Source organism: Neoarius graeffei, chromosome 13, assembly GCF_027579695.1.
Source record: "Neoarius graeffei isolate fNeoGra1 chromosome 13, fNeoGra1.pri, whole genome shotgun sequence".
NCBI classification, from domain to species: domain Eukaryota; kingdom Metazoa; phylum Chordata; class Actinopteri; order Siluriformes; family Ariidae; genus Neoarius; species Neoarius graeffei.
Genome location: NC_083581.1, coordinates 24,229,666 through 24,249,438, shown reverse-complemented (window position 1 = coordinate 24,249,438; position 19,773 = coordinate 24,229,666). Strand labels below are relative to the sequence as shown.

The 19,773-nt window shown below is 43.0% G+C and overlaps 1 protein-coding gene across 1 annotated transcript in view; it reads left to right on the top strand.

The window, feature by feature from the left end:
* The window catches only part of src (v-src avian sarcoma (Schmidt-Ruppin A-2) viral oncogene homolog), a 409,402-nt gene that overhangs the window by 63,440 nt on the left and 326,189 nt on the right, over positions 1-19,773 (top strand). The gene's annotated exons all lie outside the window — the stretch shown is intronic.

The window sequence follows — 19,773 nt, the reverse complement described above, 5'->3', positions numbered from 1 at the left end:
CATTATAACAAGAAACTTTTCTTGTTATAACAATATACTATTGATCATACATGTACAGTACCGGTCGAGGCGAAGTGGCCAAGTGGTTAGAGTGCTTGACCGCTAAGCGAAAGGTCCCCGGTTCGAGCCTCGCCTCGCCTCGGACGGTGATCTGGGGCTCGCCTCCTGTCCACCCAGCAGTGAATGGGGACCTGGTGGAAACACTGGGGAAGTTAAAGGCGGCGAGGAAAGGAACTGCCACCCTACCTCACCATGCTGACGGCCTAGACAGAGTGTGCTCTCTAACAGGCACTCCCCAACGTACATACAAAAACGTATATGGGACTCTTTGACTTTTGACAGTACCAGTTAAAAGTTTGTACACCCCTACTCTACTCATTCATAGGTTTTACTGTATTTTGACTAGTTTCTCCATTATAGAATAATACAAATTGTAAACATCAAAACTATGAAACAACGTATACATTTATGAACATATCTGGAATTATGTGGTCAATAAAAAAAGTATTGGGGGAAAAAAAACCCTAAAATGTTTGATATTTTAGATTCTTGAAAGTAGCCAGTGTTTACCTTGATGATGCTTTGCACACTATTGGCATTATTTTACCCAGCTTCATGAGCTAGTGAAAGATAAGTTTCACCTTATAGCCTAATAATTAACAGTTATTCCACGAAATCGAGTCGTACAGCACCGAGTTGGCTGTAAGCCATGTACGATGAGATTGAGTGGAATAACTGTTTTATTCTATCCACATTCACTGAATTTTGAGAAATAGAGCATTTTTTTTGCAAATTCTATAAATAAAAACTTTATACAAAATGTCCAACAAAATCGTTTCCGCTTAGAAAGTAAACAAACCGGCGAAATGACAGGAACGATTTGTGAAAATGCAATAATAATTCTTGAAAAATAAAAAAAATACATTCTTACCATCAAATACTTTTATTCCATATTTTGTTGCTTTTTTTGTATTTTTTGAGGGTGTGTGTGTGTGTCTTCTTTAGGGTTTTTTTTTTTGGCTGTTGGCAAACCAACTTAAAAGTGCATTACTGCCACTGACTGGGCCGGAGTGTGGAACAGGAGAAACAAAAACTATATTCTTTTAGCTATTTGTGTTTCTTTTAAATACCTGATAACAAATTTGGGGGTTTTGTTTTCAAATAGTTTATATTTAGTCCTCGGTTGGTTCAGCAACATGCTCCCCCTTAGCAAAAAGTAGTATACTTAAAGTTCATTTTGTAAAGTATTCTGAAGTATAAGTATATCAAGTGTACTACAGGCCATGTACTTCAAGTGTACTAGAAAGCATACTAATTTAATACTTCTTCGGACTAAATTGGAACATTTTAAGTTTATAAAAGTATACTTTCAAGTCCGTTTTAAGTTTACAAAAGTACACTTTCAAGTATACTCATTTATATACTCTCAATGCACTTGGTATATCCCTATTGTGTACTTGAAGTATATCATAAGTACACTTATTTATGTACTGCCATTGTACTAGTTATATACTGTAAGTATACAAGAGGGATATACCAAGTACATATACAGTATAGATATAGTATAGATGAGAGTACTTAAAGAGTACTTTTGCTAACTTAAAAGTAACTTTGAAGTATACTTTTATAAACTTAAAATGTTCCAATTTAGTCCGAAGAAGTATTAAATTAGTATGCTTTCTAGTACACTTGAAGTACATGGCCTGTAGTACACTTGATATACTTATACGTACACTTCAGAATACTTTACAAAATGAACTTTAAGTATACTACTTTTTGCTAAGGGAAACCAGTATAAAAATGTCATATAGGCTTGCCATTGAAAAGTTGTGTGGGAAACTAAGTAACTGCTTTTGGTCTTACAACCGTTTTTTGGTTGATGGAGTTACGTACCACAGTAAAACCTATGACAGACTAAAGAAGAGATTCAACAGTGCTGCATACTTGAAAGATGGTACATTTTGTTGTATTATAGAATTGGTTGTTTTTAAACAAATATGTTCACATGAAATCTCTGCTTTTTGTCCATGTCGCAAACTACGTTGTGTTTTAGTTGACGTACTTAGTAAATCAGGCAGGCCTGTATGTAAAGATTCGCAAATAAATGTACAAAGTCATTTTGTATATGATGTTCAAAAAACTGAAACTGTTCATGCTGTCTCGCCTGACATGATCAAAACAAAATGTGTCCTTGTTGAAACAGCTGACACACTGTACATAACACCATTGCCAAACCCTTTTGAAAGGGACTAGTTAAATAAATAAAGTCAAGCCAAACTTTTTTCTGTTTTCCTGTTTTTGTGTATGATGAAGTGTAAGGTACATGAAGATAATGCAATTCAGTACACATAATGACTAAGTGTTAATCTCCAGAATTATAATAAGACATTAAACAAGACATGCATGTTGACGGTTGGGTTGGCTGGTAATGTTCATCATGTGCTGTTGAGTAAGGCTGCTGCAGAGGGGATGAAGGACTTTTTGTTTATAGTGGTACATTGTAGCGCCAGCCTGATGGGAGCAGTTGGAAGGAGTGATGGAGGGGGTGAGAGGGGCCCTCTGATCAGGTTGGATTCCCTAATCACTTACCAGCTGTATAGCTCAGCTAATGTAATATAAATTACAAATATAATATATATATATAAAATATAATGTAATATAAATTATAAATATAATATATACATATAGTATAAATATATAAATTAAACGTTGAGTCAATTAATGAGTTGACCTTATTGTGCTCTTGAAGCAAGATATATGCTAAGCATTCCTATTTTGTGGCAAAAAGATTTACAAAGTATACTTAGGTCCAAGTATAAGTTTTAGTATTAAAGTAATGTATAAGTGTAAGTCTTAGTATTGATATAGGTCTACTTATACTTTTTTATACTTGGTTCAGTATAAACCAAGTATACTTCCCTGTACTATGTTGTAAGTGTATCAAGAATTAGTTTATAAGAAGTAACCTTCAAGTACACTTCCTCGATTTTAGTATAAAATAAGTATACTTGTAGCACACTTGATTAAACTTCTTTTTGCTAAGGGCCACCATTTTATATTTCTCTACTCATGGTATATGAGCTGATATCCTAGTAGTAGAGTAGCCAGTCAGATCGCGTGATTGCTCATATCCAGTGAATGTGGATAGAATAATATACATTATCTTGTGAGAACATGAACCATTTGATGAAACAATAATTTGTCACATTATAACAAGATAAGTGAAATTTTCTTGTTATAATGTGGTAAGTTTGTATGCTGTAATAAACTTTTGACATTATAACATGATGCTGATCCATTTTTCTGGCACAGCTTCTGCAAAAAAAAAAAAAAACTTTATGGAAGTGCTATAATATTAAAAAAGCAGATTTTTAAAAATGATATACAACCCCGATTCCAAAAAAGTTGGGACAAAGTACAAATTGTAAATAAAAACGGAATGCAATGATGTGGAAGTTTCAAGATTCCATATTTTATTCAGAATAGAACATAGATGACATATCAAATGTTTAAACTGAGAAAATGTATCATTTAAAGAGAAAAATTAGGTGATTTTAAATTTCATGACAACACCACATCTCAAAAAAGTTGGGACAAGGCCATGTTTACCACTGTGAGACATCCCCTTTTCTCTTTACAACAGTCTGTAAACGTCTGGGGACTGAGGAGACAAGTTGCTCAAGTTTAGGGATAGGAATGTTAACCCATTCTTGTCTAATGTAGGATTCTAGTTGCTCAACTGTCTTAGGTCTTTTTTGTCGTATCTTCCATTTTATGATGCGCCAAATGTTTTCTATGGGTGAAAGATCTGGACTGCAGGCTGGCCAGTTCAGTACCCGGACCCTTCTTCTACGCAGCCATGATGCTGTAATTGATGCAGTATGTGGTTTGGCATTGTCATATTGGAAAATGCAAGGTCTTCCCTGAAAGAGACGTCGTCTGGATGGGAGCATATGTTGCTCTAGAACCTGGATATACCTTTCAGCATTGATGGTGTCTTTCCAGATGTGTAAGCTGCCCATGCCACACGCACTAATGCGACCCCATACTATCAGAGATGCAGGCTTCTGAACTGAGCGCTGATAACAACTTGGGTCGTCCTTCACCTCTTTAGTCCGAATGACACGGCGTCCCTGATTTCCATAAAGAACTTCAAATTTTGATTCGTCTGACCACAGAACAGTTTTCCACTTTGCCACAGTCCATTTTAAATGAGCCTTGGCCCAGAGAAGACGTCTGCGCTTCTGGATCGTGTTTAGATACGGCTTCTTCTTTGAACTACAGAGTTTTAGCTGGCAACGGCGGATGGCACGGTGAATTGTGTTCACAGATAATGTTCTCATCTCATCTCATCTCATTATCTCTAGCCGCTTTATCCTGTTCTACAGGGTCGCAGGCGAGCTGGAGCCTATCCCAGCTGACTACGGGCGAAAGGCGAGGTACACCCTGGACAAGTCGCCAGGTCATCACAGGGCTGACACATAGACACAGACAACCATTCACACTCACATTCACACCTACGGTCAATTTAGAGTCACCAGTTAACCTAACCTGCATGTCTTTGGACTGTGGGGGAAACCGGAGCACCCGGAGGAAACCCACGCGGACACGGGGAGAACATGCAAACTCCGCACAGAAAGGCCCTCGCCGGCCACGGGGCTCGAACCCGGACCTTCTTGCTGTGAGGCGACAGCGCTAACCACTACACCACCGTGCCGCCCCACAGATAATGTTCTCTGGAAATATTCCTGAGCCCATTTTGTGATTTCCATTACAGAAGCATGCCTGTGTGTAATGCATTGCCGTCTAAGGGCCCGAAGATCACGGGCACCCAGTATGGTTTTCCGGCCTTGACTCTTACACACAGAGATTCTTCCAGATTCTCTGAATCTTTTGATGATATTATGCACTGTAGATGATGATATGTTCAAACTCTTTGCAATTTTACACTGTCAAACTCCTTTCTGATATTGCTCCACTATTTATTGGCGCAGAATTAGGGGGATTGGTGATCCTCTTCCCATCTTTACTTCTGAGAGCCGCTGCCACTCTAAGATGCTCTTTTTATACCCAGTCATGTTAATGACCTATTGCCAATTGACCTAATGAGTTGCAATTTGGTCCTCCAGCTGTTCCTTTTTTGTACCTTTAACTTTTCCAGCCTCTTATTGCTCCTGTCCCAACTTTTTTGACATGTGTTGCTGTCATGAAATTTCAAATGAGCCAATATTTGGCATGAAATTTCAAAATGTCTCACTTTCGACATTTGATATGTTGTCTATGTTCTATTGTGAATACAATATCAGTTTTTGAGATTTGTAAATTATTGCATTAAGTTTTTATTTACAATTTGTACTTTGTCCCAACTTTTTTGGAATCGGGGTTGTACAAGACATTCTATCGTTTTTTCAAAAATTTCATAAGGGCATTTGGTGATAGCAGATCACATATAAATAGCGGTTGTATAATTTAAAAACGTGACTTTTGTTCATGTATGTGTGTTTTTGCTATTTAAATTATACTCTGTAATTAGCAACACTGATGGTGACGTTTAACATCCAACAAGAAAAAATTTTAAAATAAACCCTAAACTTATTTCTGTTTACAGTATTTGTTGTAATAAATACATATTTGTATTTACACTTACTGGCAGCTTTATTAGCAACACCTGCATTCCTGATTATTTCTGCAGTCAAGCAGTCATGTGGCAGTAGTGCAGTGTATCAACTCCTACAGATATAAAACGAGAGCTTCTGTTAATATTCATCAAACATCAAAATGGGGTACATACTATATGATCTCATTGACTTTGACTATAACATGGTTGCTGATCACCTGAAAAAACAAAGATATGCAGTCATAGCTTTCAGGATATAATCACTCTTTACAACCATGCTGAGCAGAAAAACATCTCAATACACCAGGTCTCGAGGTGAATGAGCTACAACAGCAGAAGACCACATCTGCTTCTACTCCTGTCAGCCAAGAACAGGAACCTGGAGCGATCACGGGCACAGACTCCCGACCATGCAACATTCTGATCTTCGTGATGTTACACACAGCGCTGCTGCTACAGTAGATATAAAAAGTGTACACAGCCCATTAAAATGATCGGTTTTTCTGATGTAAAAAAAAAAAGAGAGACCATGATAAATAATTTCAAAACTTTTCCCACCTTTAATGTGACCTATAACCTGTACAATTCTGTTGAAAAACAAATCTGTTCAGGGGAAAAACATAAAAAATAAAAACGTACAATAAGCTGGTTGCATAAGTGTGCACACCCTTAAACTAATACTTTGATGAAGCACCTTTTGATTTAATTACAGCATTCAGTCTTTTTGGGTCGGAGTCTATCAGCCTGCCACATCTAGACTTGGCAATATTTTCCTATTCTTCCTTGCAAAAGCGCTCTAAATCTGTCAGATTGCCAGGGCATCTCTTGTGCACAGCCCTCTTCAGGTCACCCCACAGATTTTCAACTGGATTTAGGTCTGGGCTCTGGCTGGGCCGTTCCAAAACTTTTTTGGGGTCATTGTCATGCTGAAAGATCAAATTCCTCTTCAGCTTTCTAGCAGACACCTGAAGGTTTTGGGCCAAAACTGACTGGTATTTAGAACTGTTCATAATTCCCTCCACCTTGATTAAAGCCCCTGTTCCAGCTGAAGAAAAACAACCCCAAAACATGATGCTGCCACCACCATGCTTCACCGTGGGTATGGGGTTCTTTTGGTGATGCGCAGTGTTGTTTTTGGACCAAACATACCTTTTGGAATTGTGGCCAAAAAGTTCAACCTTGGTTTCATCAGACCAGAACACATTTTCCCACATGCTTTTGGGAGAGTTGATGTTTTTTTCGTTGCAAAATTTAGCCAGGCCTGGATGTTCTTATTTGACCCCATCTCATAGTCCAGACATATGGAGAATACGGGAGATTACTGTCACATGTAGTACACAACCAGTACTTGCCAGAAATTCCTGCAGCTCCTTCAGTGTTGCTGTAGGCCTCTCGGCAGCCTCCCTGACCAGTGTTCGTCTTGTCTTTTCATCAATTTTGGAGGGACGTCCAGTTCTCGGTAATGACACTGTTGTCCCATATTTTCTCCACTTCTTGATGACGGTCTTCACTGTGCTCCATGGTATATCTAATGCCGTGGAAATGTTTTTGTCCCCTTCTCCTGACTGATACCTTTCAACAGTGAGATCCCTTTGATGCTTTGTAAGCTCTCTGTGAACGCTGGCTTTTGCTGGAGGAGGCAACTGAGTGAATGTCTGAACTTTATTTGGGGTTAATTAGAGTCATTTTGACTGATGGCAGGTGTGAACCCAAAAAGACTGAATGCTGTAATTAAATCAAAAGGTGCTTCAACAAAGTATTAGTTTAAGGGTGTGCAGATAGGTCTGTAGATATTCCTAATAAAGTGTCCACTGAATGTAGATTGTATTATTTTTTTTCCTCCTATCCTTCAGCACCCACCCACATGTTTATGATTTGGTGTCAGTATCGATTTTGACTTGTCCTGACGAGGATCGGTGTTCTTTTCTGTATTTTGCCGTTTTCCTCTCAACCCTATCCCAAGGGCGTGACAGAAAGAATCGTTGAGAAGTGACACTGACTGATGTTTGTGTCTCCATCTCACTCTGTCAGAGTTTCACCACAGCCTTGGAGGATCAATCCAGAAACAGACACCTTTTTTTGTGCATTAATCCCTGTGTGGGTGATCGGGGCAGACTTGTCTTTTCCCATTCACACTGGAAACAGGTCAGGATCTTGAATAGATTCCTTTTGTGTGAGGGGATATTGGATTTGAGTTCAGCAGCTTTAAACGATCGTTCCTACTGGTGTGGAAAAATACCAACACTTTCATTTTTTCCCTGTGATGCCATGCATTAAATTTCTTCACACAACCATTTGCGGAGCAGCTTCACCAAGCCGGGACAGCACTCTTATTTCTTCCTATGTACTTAATTGACAGAACTCAACACTGAAAAAATATTTTTCGTCAGTGTTTGTCTCGTTTGAATGGAAAACAGTCTTAGTCAGTTCTGGATTGTTGAATTCTTTTTTATTTGAAGTGACACCTCAGTGTTACTGATGGATCTGTACTTATGTTAACATGGACAGGTTAAAAGGGACAGTGTTTTAATTAGGATGAACGATTGCAGGGCATAATGCGAATTAATAACGTTAATTAATAGAGTTTCATACTGTTTTATAGAATAGAATATACTTTTATTCCAATAAATGGCCTGGCTCTTTAACCGTGTCTCCAGTGACCACTTGTGCTCGGAGTTCATACATCATTTCCGCTGAAGGAACACGTCACGCATATTTATTACATCAAACATTCGCTGCTTTTGTTTTCAGTCCTATCTCGTATAACTATAACTGTACAGAAGATAAGACTAAAGATGCTCTGAAAAGCAGCTGCTTTCTTCACTGCTATAGAATTATAGAATCTGCTCTATCCATTATGGATACTGTTCCATTCAGTCTCCCAGTGATTGTGTATTTTCTGGCTAGGGTGATGGCGCTATCAATTACGTGGTCCTTCAGGTCGCAGCTGGATACATTGAGGTTTTTGTATTCATGCTACAAATATTATGTGGTCATGTGCATCACAGATCATCTCCCAAAGTGGTTTGAATGATCGGATCATGGTGTGTCTCCGAGACAAATTGGATTCCGTTCATGTCTGCACTTAGTGCTGTCTACTTACAACAGAACAGAATCACCCAGGATGCATGTTAATGCCAGGTGTGAACAAAATTTATGTGGGTTTCCTCCAGGTTTTCTTCCACCTCCCAGAAAATGCTGGAAGACAGACTGGCTATTGAATGAATCAACTAGAAAGGCACTCGGTAGACTAGAGGGCATATCTCCGCCAAGCCACATGTTATCAACATCAAAATCAAATCACTTGAACCGAGGATAATACTAAAGGTGTCCACCAAATTTCATCCAAATCTGTTCACTACTTTTTGAGTTACGTTGGGAAGAGACAAGAAAATCCTGGATCCACATACATATCCGGATTTACATCAAAATTTAATCAATTGTTCCTTGGCCCATGGCTCACCTTTGTTCAAAATTTCATCAAAATCTGTCCAGTTACGTTGGGAACAGACACACAAACAAACAAACAGAGGTGAAAACATAACGTCCTCCAACACAGTTGGCGTAGGCAATGATCCATTTGATCAAGGTAATTGTTAAGTGCTGTATATATACATTTGACTATTCAACCAAACTATGTTCATTTTGTTAGTAAAGCCATTGAATGTATAATGTTCTTGTCCAGAAAAGAATCAGCAGATATTTTTGATATGATTCTAATTTTGTGAGGTTTGCAATATGAGGCTCATCGCTAATATACTGTAATATCATCCGTCCATTATCCATAACCACTTATCCTGTACAGGGTCGCAGGCAAGCTGGAGCCTATCCCAGCTGACTATGGGCGAGAGGCGGGGTACACCCTGGACAAGTCGCCAGGTCATCGCAGACCTGACACACAGAGACAAACAACCATTCACACCTACAGTCAATTTGGAGCCACCAATTAGCCTAACCTGCATGTCTTTGGATGGTGCACTGGAGGAAACCCATGCAGACACGGGGAGAACATGCAAACTCCACACAGAAAAGCCCCTGTTAGCCACTGGGCTTGAACCTAGAACCTTCTTGCTGTGAGGTGACAGTGCTAAGCACTACACCACCATGCTGCCCGAGACTCCTTCTGCAAATGCTAAAAAAATCTCCTCACGTAAAGCATCACTTTTTTAAAAATCTGTTTTTATTGAACATCCACCATGCAAATCAGTGTGTAAGTTATTACTATAGAAACGATAACTTATTACAAGAGCACATAAGCATAAATCTGTACCAAATCATACCAACTCTTACATTTGAGCTGGAACTATTGTTATAGAAAATTAATCAACACCTTCTGACCAATCAGAATGGATAATTCAACAACGCTACGGTCGAAGATTCCAGAAGAGAAATTGAAGGAAGTAAAGCGAAATGAAAAGGTACATATGGTATGTATTGTGTGTAAACCTCATCTCATCTCATTATCTCTAGCTGCTTTATCCTGTTCTACAGGGTCGCAGGCAAGCTGGAGCCTATCCCAGCTGACTACGGGCGAAAGGCGGGGTACACCCTGGACAAGTCGCCAGGTCATCACAGGGCTGACACATAGACACAGACAACCATTCACACTCACATTCACACCTACGGTCAATTTAGAGTCACCAGTTAACCTAACCTGCATGTCTTTGGACTGTGGGGGAAACCGGAGCACCCGGAGGAAACCCACGTGGACACGGGGAGAACATGCAAACTCCACACAGAAAGGCCACGGGGCTCAAACCCGGACCTTCTTGCTGTGAGGTGACGGCGCTAACCACTACACCACCGTGTCTCCCTGTGTGTAAACCTGTATTTATTTATATATAGTAAATGTATGAAGTATAAGTTGTCCCTGTTAAACTTATGTTCATTTTGTATACAGAGAAGTCAGTGTGGGAAACATGCAGAACATATCGCTCTATTCATCTGAGAGAAACTCCGTGTCGCATATCACTGAGTCTTCCAGCATACTTTTTTTTTTTTTAAACAGAGCAGAGCCAAATTCTGGAGGCCTCGTCTCTGCCCTAAGCTCTGTGTCATTTATCTTGGCTCGTGATGATATCCCAACATTCATCAGCTTCCTCCACAGGGCACTAAGAGAAGCTGTTAATGTGCCTCGTTACATTTTCGTGCAGCATTTATTGTGGACGTTTACCAGAACACATTTCTTTGACTTCTTTGAATTTTCATGACTTGTTAAGACTATCGTTAAATATAGGGTAGCAAATGAGATGGGCAACTTGGCTTCATGTTAGTATGAAACACCTAGACTGCCTCGAACTCATTTACAGGTACAAAAACGAAGATTCAGAATCAAGCAGTATGCTAGCTACACTCACCAGCCACTTTATTAGGAACACCCAGTCGGCCCACTTGCTGTTTCCTGCGGTTCTCTAATCAGCCAATCCCTTGACAGCAGCACAGTACATAAAATCACGCAGATACAAATCAAGAGCTTCAGTTAATGTTCAGTTCAACTGTTGGTGCCAGATGGACTGGTTTGAGTATTTCAGAAACTGCTGATCTCCTGGGGTTTTCACACACAGCAGTCTCTCGAGTTTACACAGAATGGTGCGAAAAACAAAAAACATTGAGTGAGCGACAGTTCTGTGGGCCTTATTGATAAGAGAGGTCAGAGGAAAATGGACAGATTGGTTTAAAGGATATAGTAATTCATACGGTATAATCACTCTTTACAACCGTGGTGAGCAGAAAAGCATCTCAGCATGCAACAGCAGAAGACCATATTGGGTTCTACTCCTGTAGAACAGGAATCTTAGACTCAAGAACGAGTTCCTATTAAAGTGGCTGGTGGGTGTATGTACTCCTTCTTCCTATAAAATTACTACCACTTGCCAAGTCTAATAAACAGGCACAGGACAGAGAAGCAGTAACAATTTCCTATGATCTAATTAACAATGCAAGAAAAAAAAAATTGAAATTGTTGAAGAGAATGTGTGTGTGTGAACCTTTGCCTCATGATTTCCTGAAACGTATACCGTATATGTGCACCATCGCAAAATCATATTAGGCATAAGTATAAATCTCATCTCATTATCTCTAGCCACTTTATCCTTCTACAGGGTCGCAGGCAAGCTGGAGCCTATCCCAGCTGACTACGGGCGAAAGGCGGGGTACACCCTGGACAAGTCGCCAGGTCATCACAGGGCTGACACATAGACACAGACAACCATTCACACTCACATTCACACCTACGGTCAATTTAGAGTCACCAGTTAACCTAACCTGCATGTCTTTGGACTGTGGGGGAAACCGGAGCACCCGGAGGAAACCCACGCGGACACGGGGAGAACATGCAAACTCCACACAGAAAGGCCCTCGCCGGCCACGGGGCTCGAACCCGGACCTTCTTGCTGTGAGGCGACAGCGCTAACCACTACACCACCGTGCCGCCATAAGTATAAATAATGAGAGTAAAAAATATATGCTATGTGGTTGAACGGCAAACTTAAAGGCATGTTTAAGATCAAATCCAATGCCTTTTTTTTTTTTTTGGACAGTTCCATAGCTCTGAGTGGGTAATGAGAATAAACTTTATAAAATTTTTTAAACTTGTTTAGCACATGAATATGTTTCAATAAGCACTTCAGACCTTTAACTGTCCCATCACTGATATGATTAGACTTTCCAAAAAAAAAAAAGTTAACGTACAAGCACTAACCCCGCCCCTGACCAATGTTAGAAATATTCAAATGTGAATCCACGTTTATTGTGTTTATTTCAGTTGGAAAATGCCTTAAGAACAAATCTGTATGAAGTGCACACAGTAATGTACTGGTACAGTACAGCAGGAAATAGTTCAACTGTTATTGTTATACACTCTTTAAAACGTGGGTGGACGTGTGTTTGTGTGGGTGTGGGGCAATTAGGATCCTATAGAGTTTTATCTTCCTAAAAGCAGGAAGCACTTTGTGGTCGGGTTCTAGAACCAAACACCCTTCATGTTAATCTTTCAGAAGGAAAGACGACCAGATTTGATTTAGCGTCAGCAAAGTCAGTAGTGTTGCCACCTCATGATCGTGAACTCAGGTTTCTCTCTGTATACAGTTTCACATGTTCTCCTGAAGGTTCTCCAGGTTCCTCAGACCTCCCAAAAATATACAGCCCATGATGGACTAGTGTCCCTTCCAGGATGTATTCTTGTGTCATGCCCTGTGTTCCTCTGATAGGCTCTGGATCCACCAGACCAGGATAAAGTGCTTCCTGATACCTTTCCCAGACACATTGTTGCTTTAAGCAACAAATTGTGTTCTTTAAGAACACAATTATTACTGATTATTTACTGTCAATTCTGAACAGTTCTGGTTCTTCTAAACGTTGGGTCTTTGCAACTTTTGGTACATTTAATTACTGAAAATAATCTAGCTACACCAACCTTCCTAAAGAAAACTGGTTGCGTGTTGGCTTTGATTTGTGATGTTTTTATACATACTGTACACACATGGACACCCATCCATCGCACTCATACATGGTTCTTCCCCAAACTGTCGCCACAATATTGGAAGCACGCAATTGTCTAGAATGTTTTTTTTTTTGTATGCTGTAACATGGGGCGGCACGGTGGTGTAGTGGTTAGCGCTGTTGCCTCACAGCAAGAAGGTCCTGGGTTCGAGCCCCGGGGCCGGCGAGGGCCTTTCTGTGCGGAGTTTGCATGTTCTCCCCGTGTCCGCGTGGGTTTCCTCCGGGTGCTCCGGTTTCCCCCACAGTCCAAAGACATGCAGGTTAGGTTAACTGGTGACTCTAAATTGACCATAGGTGTGAATGTGAGTGTGAATGGTTGTGTGTCTATGTGTCAGCCCTGTGATGACCTGGCGACTTGTCCAGGGTGTACCCCGCCTTTCGCCCGTAGTCAGCTGGGATAGGCTCCAGCTTGCCTGCGACCCTGTAGAAGGATAAAGCGGCTAGAGAGAATGAGATGAGATGAGATGAGATGAGATGCTGTAACATGACAAGTTCCCTTTAGTGGAACCAAGAGGCCCAAGTTTGTCCCTGTGCACAAAGCGAGCTCCATGAACGCATGGTTTGCCAAAGTTGGAGTGGAAGATCTTCAGTGTCCTTCACAGAGCCCTGATCTCAACCCCACTGAACACCTTTGGCATGAGCAGAAACACTGACTGCACTCCAGGCCTCCTAACACAGTACTCTTGTTTCTGAATGAGCACAAATCCTCACAGTCACGGTCCAAAATCCTGAGGAAAGCCTTCTCGGAAGAGTGGAGCTGCTTATAATAGCAAAGGTGGACTCAAGCGTTGGTGTTCAAGAGGCACATATGGGTGTGAGTCAGGTGTCCATATACTTTTGGCAATATATAGTGTATTTTATATACTTTTGTGTGAATATGTAACATGTACAGGGCATTGGGCTACTGATTTACTGATTGGAAGGTTCAGATCCCACTATCATCAAGCTGCCAGCGTTGGGCTGTTGATCAAGGACAGGTCTTAATTTTATAGGATGGCTGAAAGGTCCATGAGAGGCGGGGTTCATCCTGGACAGGTCACCAGTCTATCACAGAGGAGAAAGAGAGAGAGATCCATTCACACTGACAGGCATTTTAGAGTCGCCAGTTGATCTTTGGACATACCTACACACACACACACACACACACACACACACACACACATATATGTATGTGTGTGTATGTGTGTGTATATATATATATATATATATATATATATATATATATATATATATATATATATATATACACTATATTGCCAAAAGTATTTGCTCACCCATCCAAATTATCGGAATCAGGTGTTCCAATCACTTCCATGGCCACAGGTGTATAAAATCACCTAGGCATGCAGACTGTTTTTACAGTTTGGAGCTGGCCCCTTCCTCTTCCAACCTGACTGTGCACCAGTGCACAAAGCAAGGTCCATAAAGACATGGATGACAGAGTCTGGTGTGGATGAACTTGACTGGCCTGCACAGAGTCCTGACCTCAACCCGATAGAACACCTTTGGGATGAATTAGAGCGGAGACTGAGAGCCAGGCCTTCTCGTCCAACATCAGTGTGTGACCTCACAAATGCGCTTCTGGAAGAATGGTCAAAAATTCCCATAAACACACTCCTAAACCTTGTGGACAGCCTTCCCAGAAGCGTTGAAGCTGTTCTAGCTGCAAAGGGTGGACCGATGTCATATTGAACCCTATGGATTAGGAATGGGATGTCACTTAAGCTCATATGTGAGTCAAGGCAGGTGAGCGAATACTTTTGGCAATGGTGGCATGGTGGTGTAGTGGTTAGCGCTGTCGCCTCACAGCAAGAATGTCTGGGTTCGAGCCCCGTGGCCGGCAAGGGCCTTTCTGTGTGGAGTTTGCATGTTCTCCCCGTGTCCGCGTGGGTTTCCTCTGGGTGCTCCGGTTTCCCCCACAGTCCAAAGACATGCAGGTTAGGTTAACTGGTGACTCTAAATTGACCGTAGGTGTGAATGTGAGTGTGAATGGTTGTCTGTGTCTATGTGTCAGCCCTGTGATGACCTGGTGACTTATCCAGGGTGTACCCCGCCTTTTGCCCATAGTCAGCTGGGATAGGCTCCAGCTTGCCTGCGACCCTGTAGAACAGGATAAAGCGGCTACAGATAATGAGCTGAGATGAGATGAGAAGTTGACTTGACTTGACTATGGGAGGAAGCCCACTCATACCCCTTTTCCACCAAATCAGTTCCAGGGCTGGTTCGGGGCCAGTGCTGGTGCTGGTTCACAACTCGTTCAACTTGCGAGCCAGCTGAGAACCAGTTTGCTTTTCCATAGCTCACGGTGCTAAGGGAAGCCACGTCATTACGTCGCTGTATACGTCAGTTACGTCGCTACGTTTGCCTAAACCTTGGTGCGAATATCAAAGCAAAAACAACGCAGAAGAAGCAGCAGCAGCAACAACAACAATAATAATAATGGATGACTTCATGTTTGTACAGCTGCTGCTTCTCGTCGCTTAAAAATGGCGATCTTTCGAGGTCTTGTTATTGTTGTTGGTCTTAACAACTCCGCTGACGTAAGCGGTTCTTTCCTCTGGCCCAGCAGAGAGTTGGTGCTAGCCTGGAACCGGTTTTTCTGGCCCCAGAGCCAGTTCTTTGTCAGTGGAAACAGAAAACCTGGTTCCAAACTAAGCACTGGCCCCGAACCAGCCCTGGAACTGCTTTGGTGGAAAAGGGACATCAGGCAGAAGGAGAACATGAAAGACCTCGGTCAACCCGCAGGTTCGATTCAAACCTGGAACCTTCTTGCTGCGAGGCGACGGGACGGTGGTAACCACCGCAGCGCTAGCCTGGGAAATCCCATGCTGCTTTGCACAATCGTTCCGATCTGAAAAGACAGCATGGAAACTATGGTCTAAAGGCTTGCCTGAGTTAGGGAGCCAATCAGAGAGTGGGGAGGGGTGGAAAGACGGTGACTACTCGACAAACGGAAGCTTGTAGTTTATTTGGGACTGTTTACGGATCACATTTAACATGGCGGGCGGCACGGTGGTGTAGTGGTTAGCGCTGTCGCCTCACAGCAAGAAGGTCCTGGGTTCGAGCCCCGGGGCTGGCGAGGGCCTTTCTGTGTGGAGTTTGCATGTTCTCCCCGTGTCCGCGTGGGTTTCCTCCGGGTGCTCCGGTTTCCCCCACAGTCCAAAGACATGCAGGTTAGGTTAACTGGTGACTCTAAATTGACCGTGAGTGTGAATGGTTGTCTGTGTCTATGCGTCAGCCCTGTGATGACCTGGCGACTTGTCCAGGGTGTACCCAGCCTTTCGCCCGTAGTCAGCTGGGATAGGCTCCAGCTTGCCTGCGACCCTGTAGAAGGATAAAGCGGCTAGAGATAATGAGATGAGATGAGATTTAACATGGCGGCGGGTCCAGCTTCTCTCATATTTGTCTTGCACAAACGGCAGTAATCGTTCGGTGCCATTGTTTTCCTATTTTTGTTTTCAAATCAAATCAAATCAAGCTTATTTGTACAGCGCTTTTAACAATAAACATTGTCGCAAAGCAGCTTTACAGAATTTGAACGACTTAAAACATGAGCTAATTTTATCCCTAATCTATCCCCAATGAGCAAGCCTGTGGCGACGGTGGCAAGGAAAAACTCCCTCAGACGACATGAGGAAGAAACCTCGAGAGGAACCAGACTCAAAAGGGAACCCATCCTCATTTGGGCAACAACAGACAGCCTGACTATAATATTAACAGTTTTAACAGGTATAACCCTCAACTGTCCTCATGGGGCCGTCCTTCACAGGAGCGGGGCGATAAAACTCCGACCAGACACAGGGCACCAGGATGGATCAAGCAGGTCCGAGGGGCAGAAGAGGCCAGCATCTCAATCCCAGGATCAACATGTAACTCAGAGGGACAGATGGGGGGGGAGAGAGAAAGAAAACACGTTGTTAGGTATGCCCTAAAAATGACAAGTATTAAATCTGTGTGGTAGGCTCGCAGAGACGAGAGTCTTTACATCAGGCATGACACACAATGGCATGTTAATATGGTAAAAAATATATCATGACCTGCTCTGGCTGGATGGTTTTGCCTTCTCTTTCCTTCTCTTCTTCGCCTCTTCGTCGCTCTAACTACGTCACCAGGTACAACTGCCATGTATACGCCAAATGATAGACATTCGCAACGTCCAATAAGCGGCCGTTGACAATCGTAAACCACACCTCCCCTACGAGAAATTCAATAGGCGGATTCCAGACCATATTTCACTTGTAATATGGTCTGGTGTTAACCAGACTACCGCAGCGCCGCTCCTCAGGTAAATGTAAACACGTAAGCATATATCGAAAACCTTGATATGTAGTGATCATATCGTGAGTTCTGATATATCGTTCCAGCCCTAGCTTGGACATAAAAAAAAATTTAAAAAAAAAAACAAAACCCCTCCCCTCCCCTCTGTGGCTTTGCCCCCATCCCCATGCATCTCTAAAAATTTCCATGAGGAAACAGACTGAAATGAATGGAAACTTTGAAATGTAGAGTAATGTAACTGAATCAATCACACTCTTTTTCCTGCTTCTCGCCCAGATCATGAAAGACATCGCTGTGTTAGAATTCACCGTCCGAGTTTCAACCCAGCTGGGTCTAATTCGCATTTCTCGCGTGTGTGTGTGTGTGCGTGTGTGTGTGTTTAAACATGGCGCCTGTGTCCCCCCCCCCCAGCTCTGCACGCGCCACAATGAGCTGCTTGTGCGCGAGCGCTTCTTTCTTTGGCTCTCTCACTCTCTGTCTCGCGCGCGCCCGCCCGCCCGCGCGCGCGCGCCCGCGCGTCCCGCCTACGTCATAGATTCCTGAGCTGTGTGGGCTCCGCAGGAAAAGCCCTGCTGCCTCCGACATGGAGCCGCTCCAGGGTTGCCATGGAGACGCGCATAAACAGGAGGAAACACTGAGGGAATCCCGTTATTTTACAGCATTGGCCCATATTATAAACAGCCCGAGCTGAGGAGGAAAGCCGCTCTCAGTGCTCACAGTAAACCTTCAGAGCCAGACAGCAGACCAGGCTCTTCCACTTCCACATCTGAGGGATTATTTTATACATCTATATATCTATATCTCTATTTTTTTTTTTTTTAAATCGATGCTCTGACGCGCTGACTTTTTTTTTTTTCCTTCCTACAATTATTTGAATTACTTTTCTCCCTAAATGTTTAGAGAAACCTGGAGGTTGGCTCAATACCACAGCATGAGGTCGATGGATCAAGGTATGGATGGCGCGTGCAGAAGTGTTGTGATTAACTGGTAATCAACGTATTTGATATTTTCCCCTCCCCCCCTTTTGCTAAATGAACCATGGTGTCTGTGTTTCAAGCGAGAATTGCTTGCATGCTGTATGGTAAAGCTGGTCATCCTGTGGACAGGAATCTCCACGAGCGCAACACGTCCACATCTGGAGCACCGGGTGGGGTGGATGCGCGCGCGCTCATGGCGAACTCCTAATCGAACACGTCCAGAGGGACACGCAGGGCTTGACTAGGCTGCGTCCTGAATCTCATGCGGGCTACGTGTCAGGGAAGCCCGGGCTTTTATAACGCACGGGACGCCCAGTCGCGCGCACCTTAATTGCGTTTGCTTACGTGTGTTGCGCCGGCACGAGGACGCGCGTTAAAAAGTGCGCGCACGAGAAAGGGGTCATTTCTCCTGAAAGCGCGTCGCGAGAAGCTTCAAATGAAGTTCGCATCTGGATGGAGTCCATTCTGCTGTCGCGCGCTCACATCTGTCCGTCCGGAAGGAGATGCTGCGGGTCCACGTGCGCGTAACCGACACATGAGTGCAGGTAGACATGGGCATGAGGAATGTACACTGCTCGCTCACATGCTTGTTTGTTTAGACATCTGCTCAGATCTAGATGGATGGATGGATGGATGGATGGATGATTGAGCTCGTGCATGCTGTTGTGAAGAAGAATGTGTTTGTGGAATTCCTGAATTCTGGATGTACTGGAAGATGTTTGTAGATGATAATATGTTAAGGCCTAATAACGTCTCATTATCTCTAGCTGCTTTATCCTGTTCTACAGGGTCGCAGGCAAGCTGGAGCCTATCCCAGCTGACTACGGGCGAAAGGCGGGGTACACCCTGGACAAATCGCCAGGTCATCACAGGGCTGACACATAGACACAGACAACCATTCACACTCACATTCACACCTACGGTCAATTTAGAGTCACCAGTTAACCTAACCTGCATGTCTTTGGACTGTGGGGGAAACCGGAGCACCCGGAGGAAACCCACGCGGACACGGGGAGAACATGCAAACTCCGCACAGAAAGGCCCTCGCCGGCCACGGGGCTCGAACCCGGACCTTCTTGCTGTGAGGCAACAGCGCTAACCACGACACCACTGTGCCACCCCACCTAATAACATCTCATCTCATCTCATTATCTGTAGCCGCTTTATCCTATTCTACAGGGTCGCAGGCGAGCTGGAGCCTATCCCAGCTGACTATAGGTGAAAGGCGGGGTACACCCTGGACAAGTCGCCAGGTCATCACAGGGCTGACACATAAACACAGACAGCCATTCACACTCACATTCACTTTAGAGTCACCAGTTAACCTAACCTGCATGTCTTTGGGGGAAACCGGAGCACCCGGAGGAAACCCATGCGGACAACATGCAAACTCCACACAGA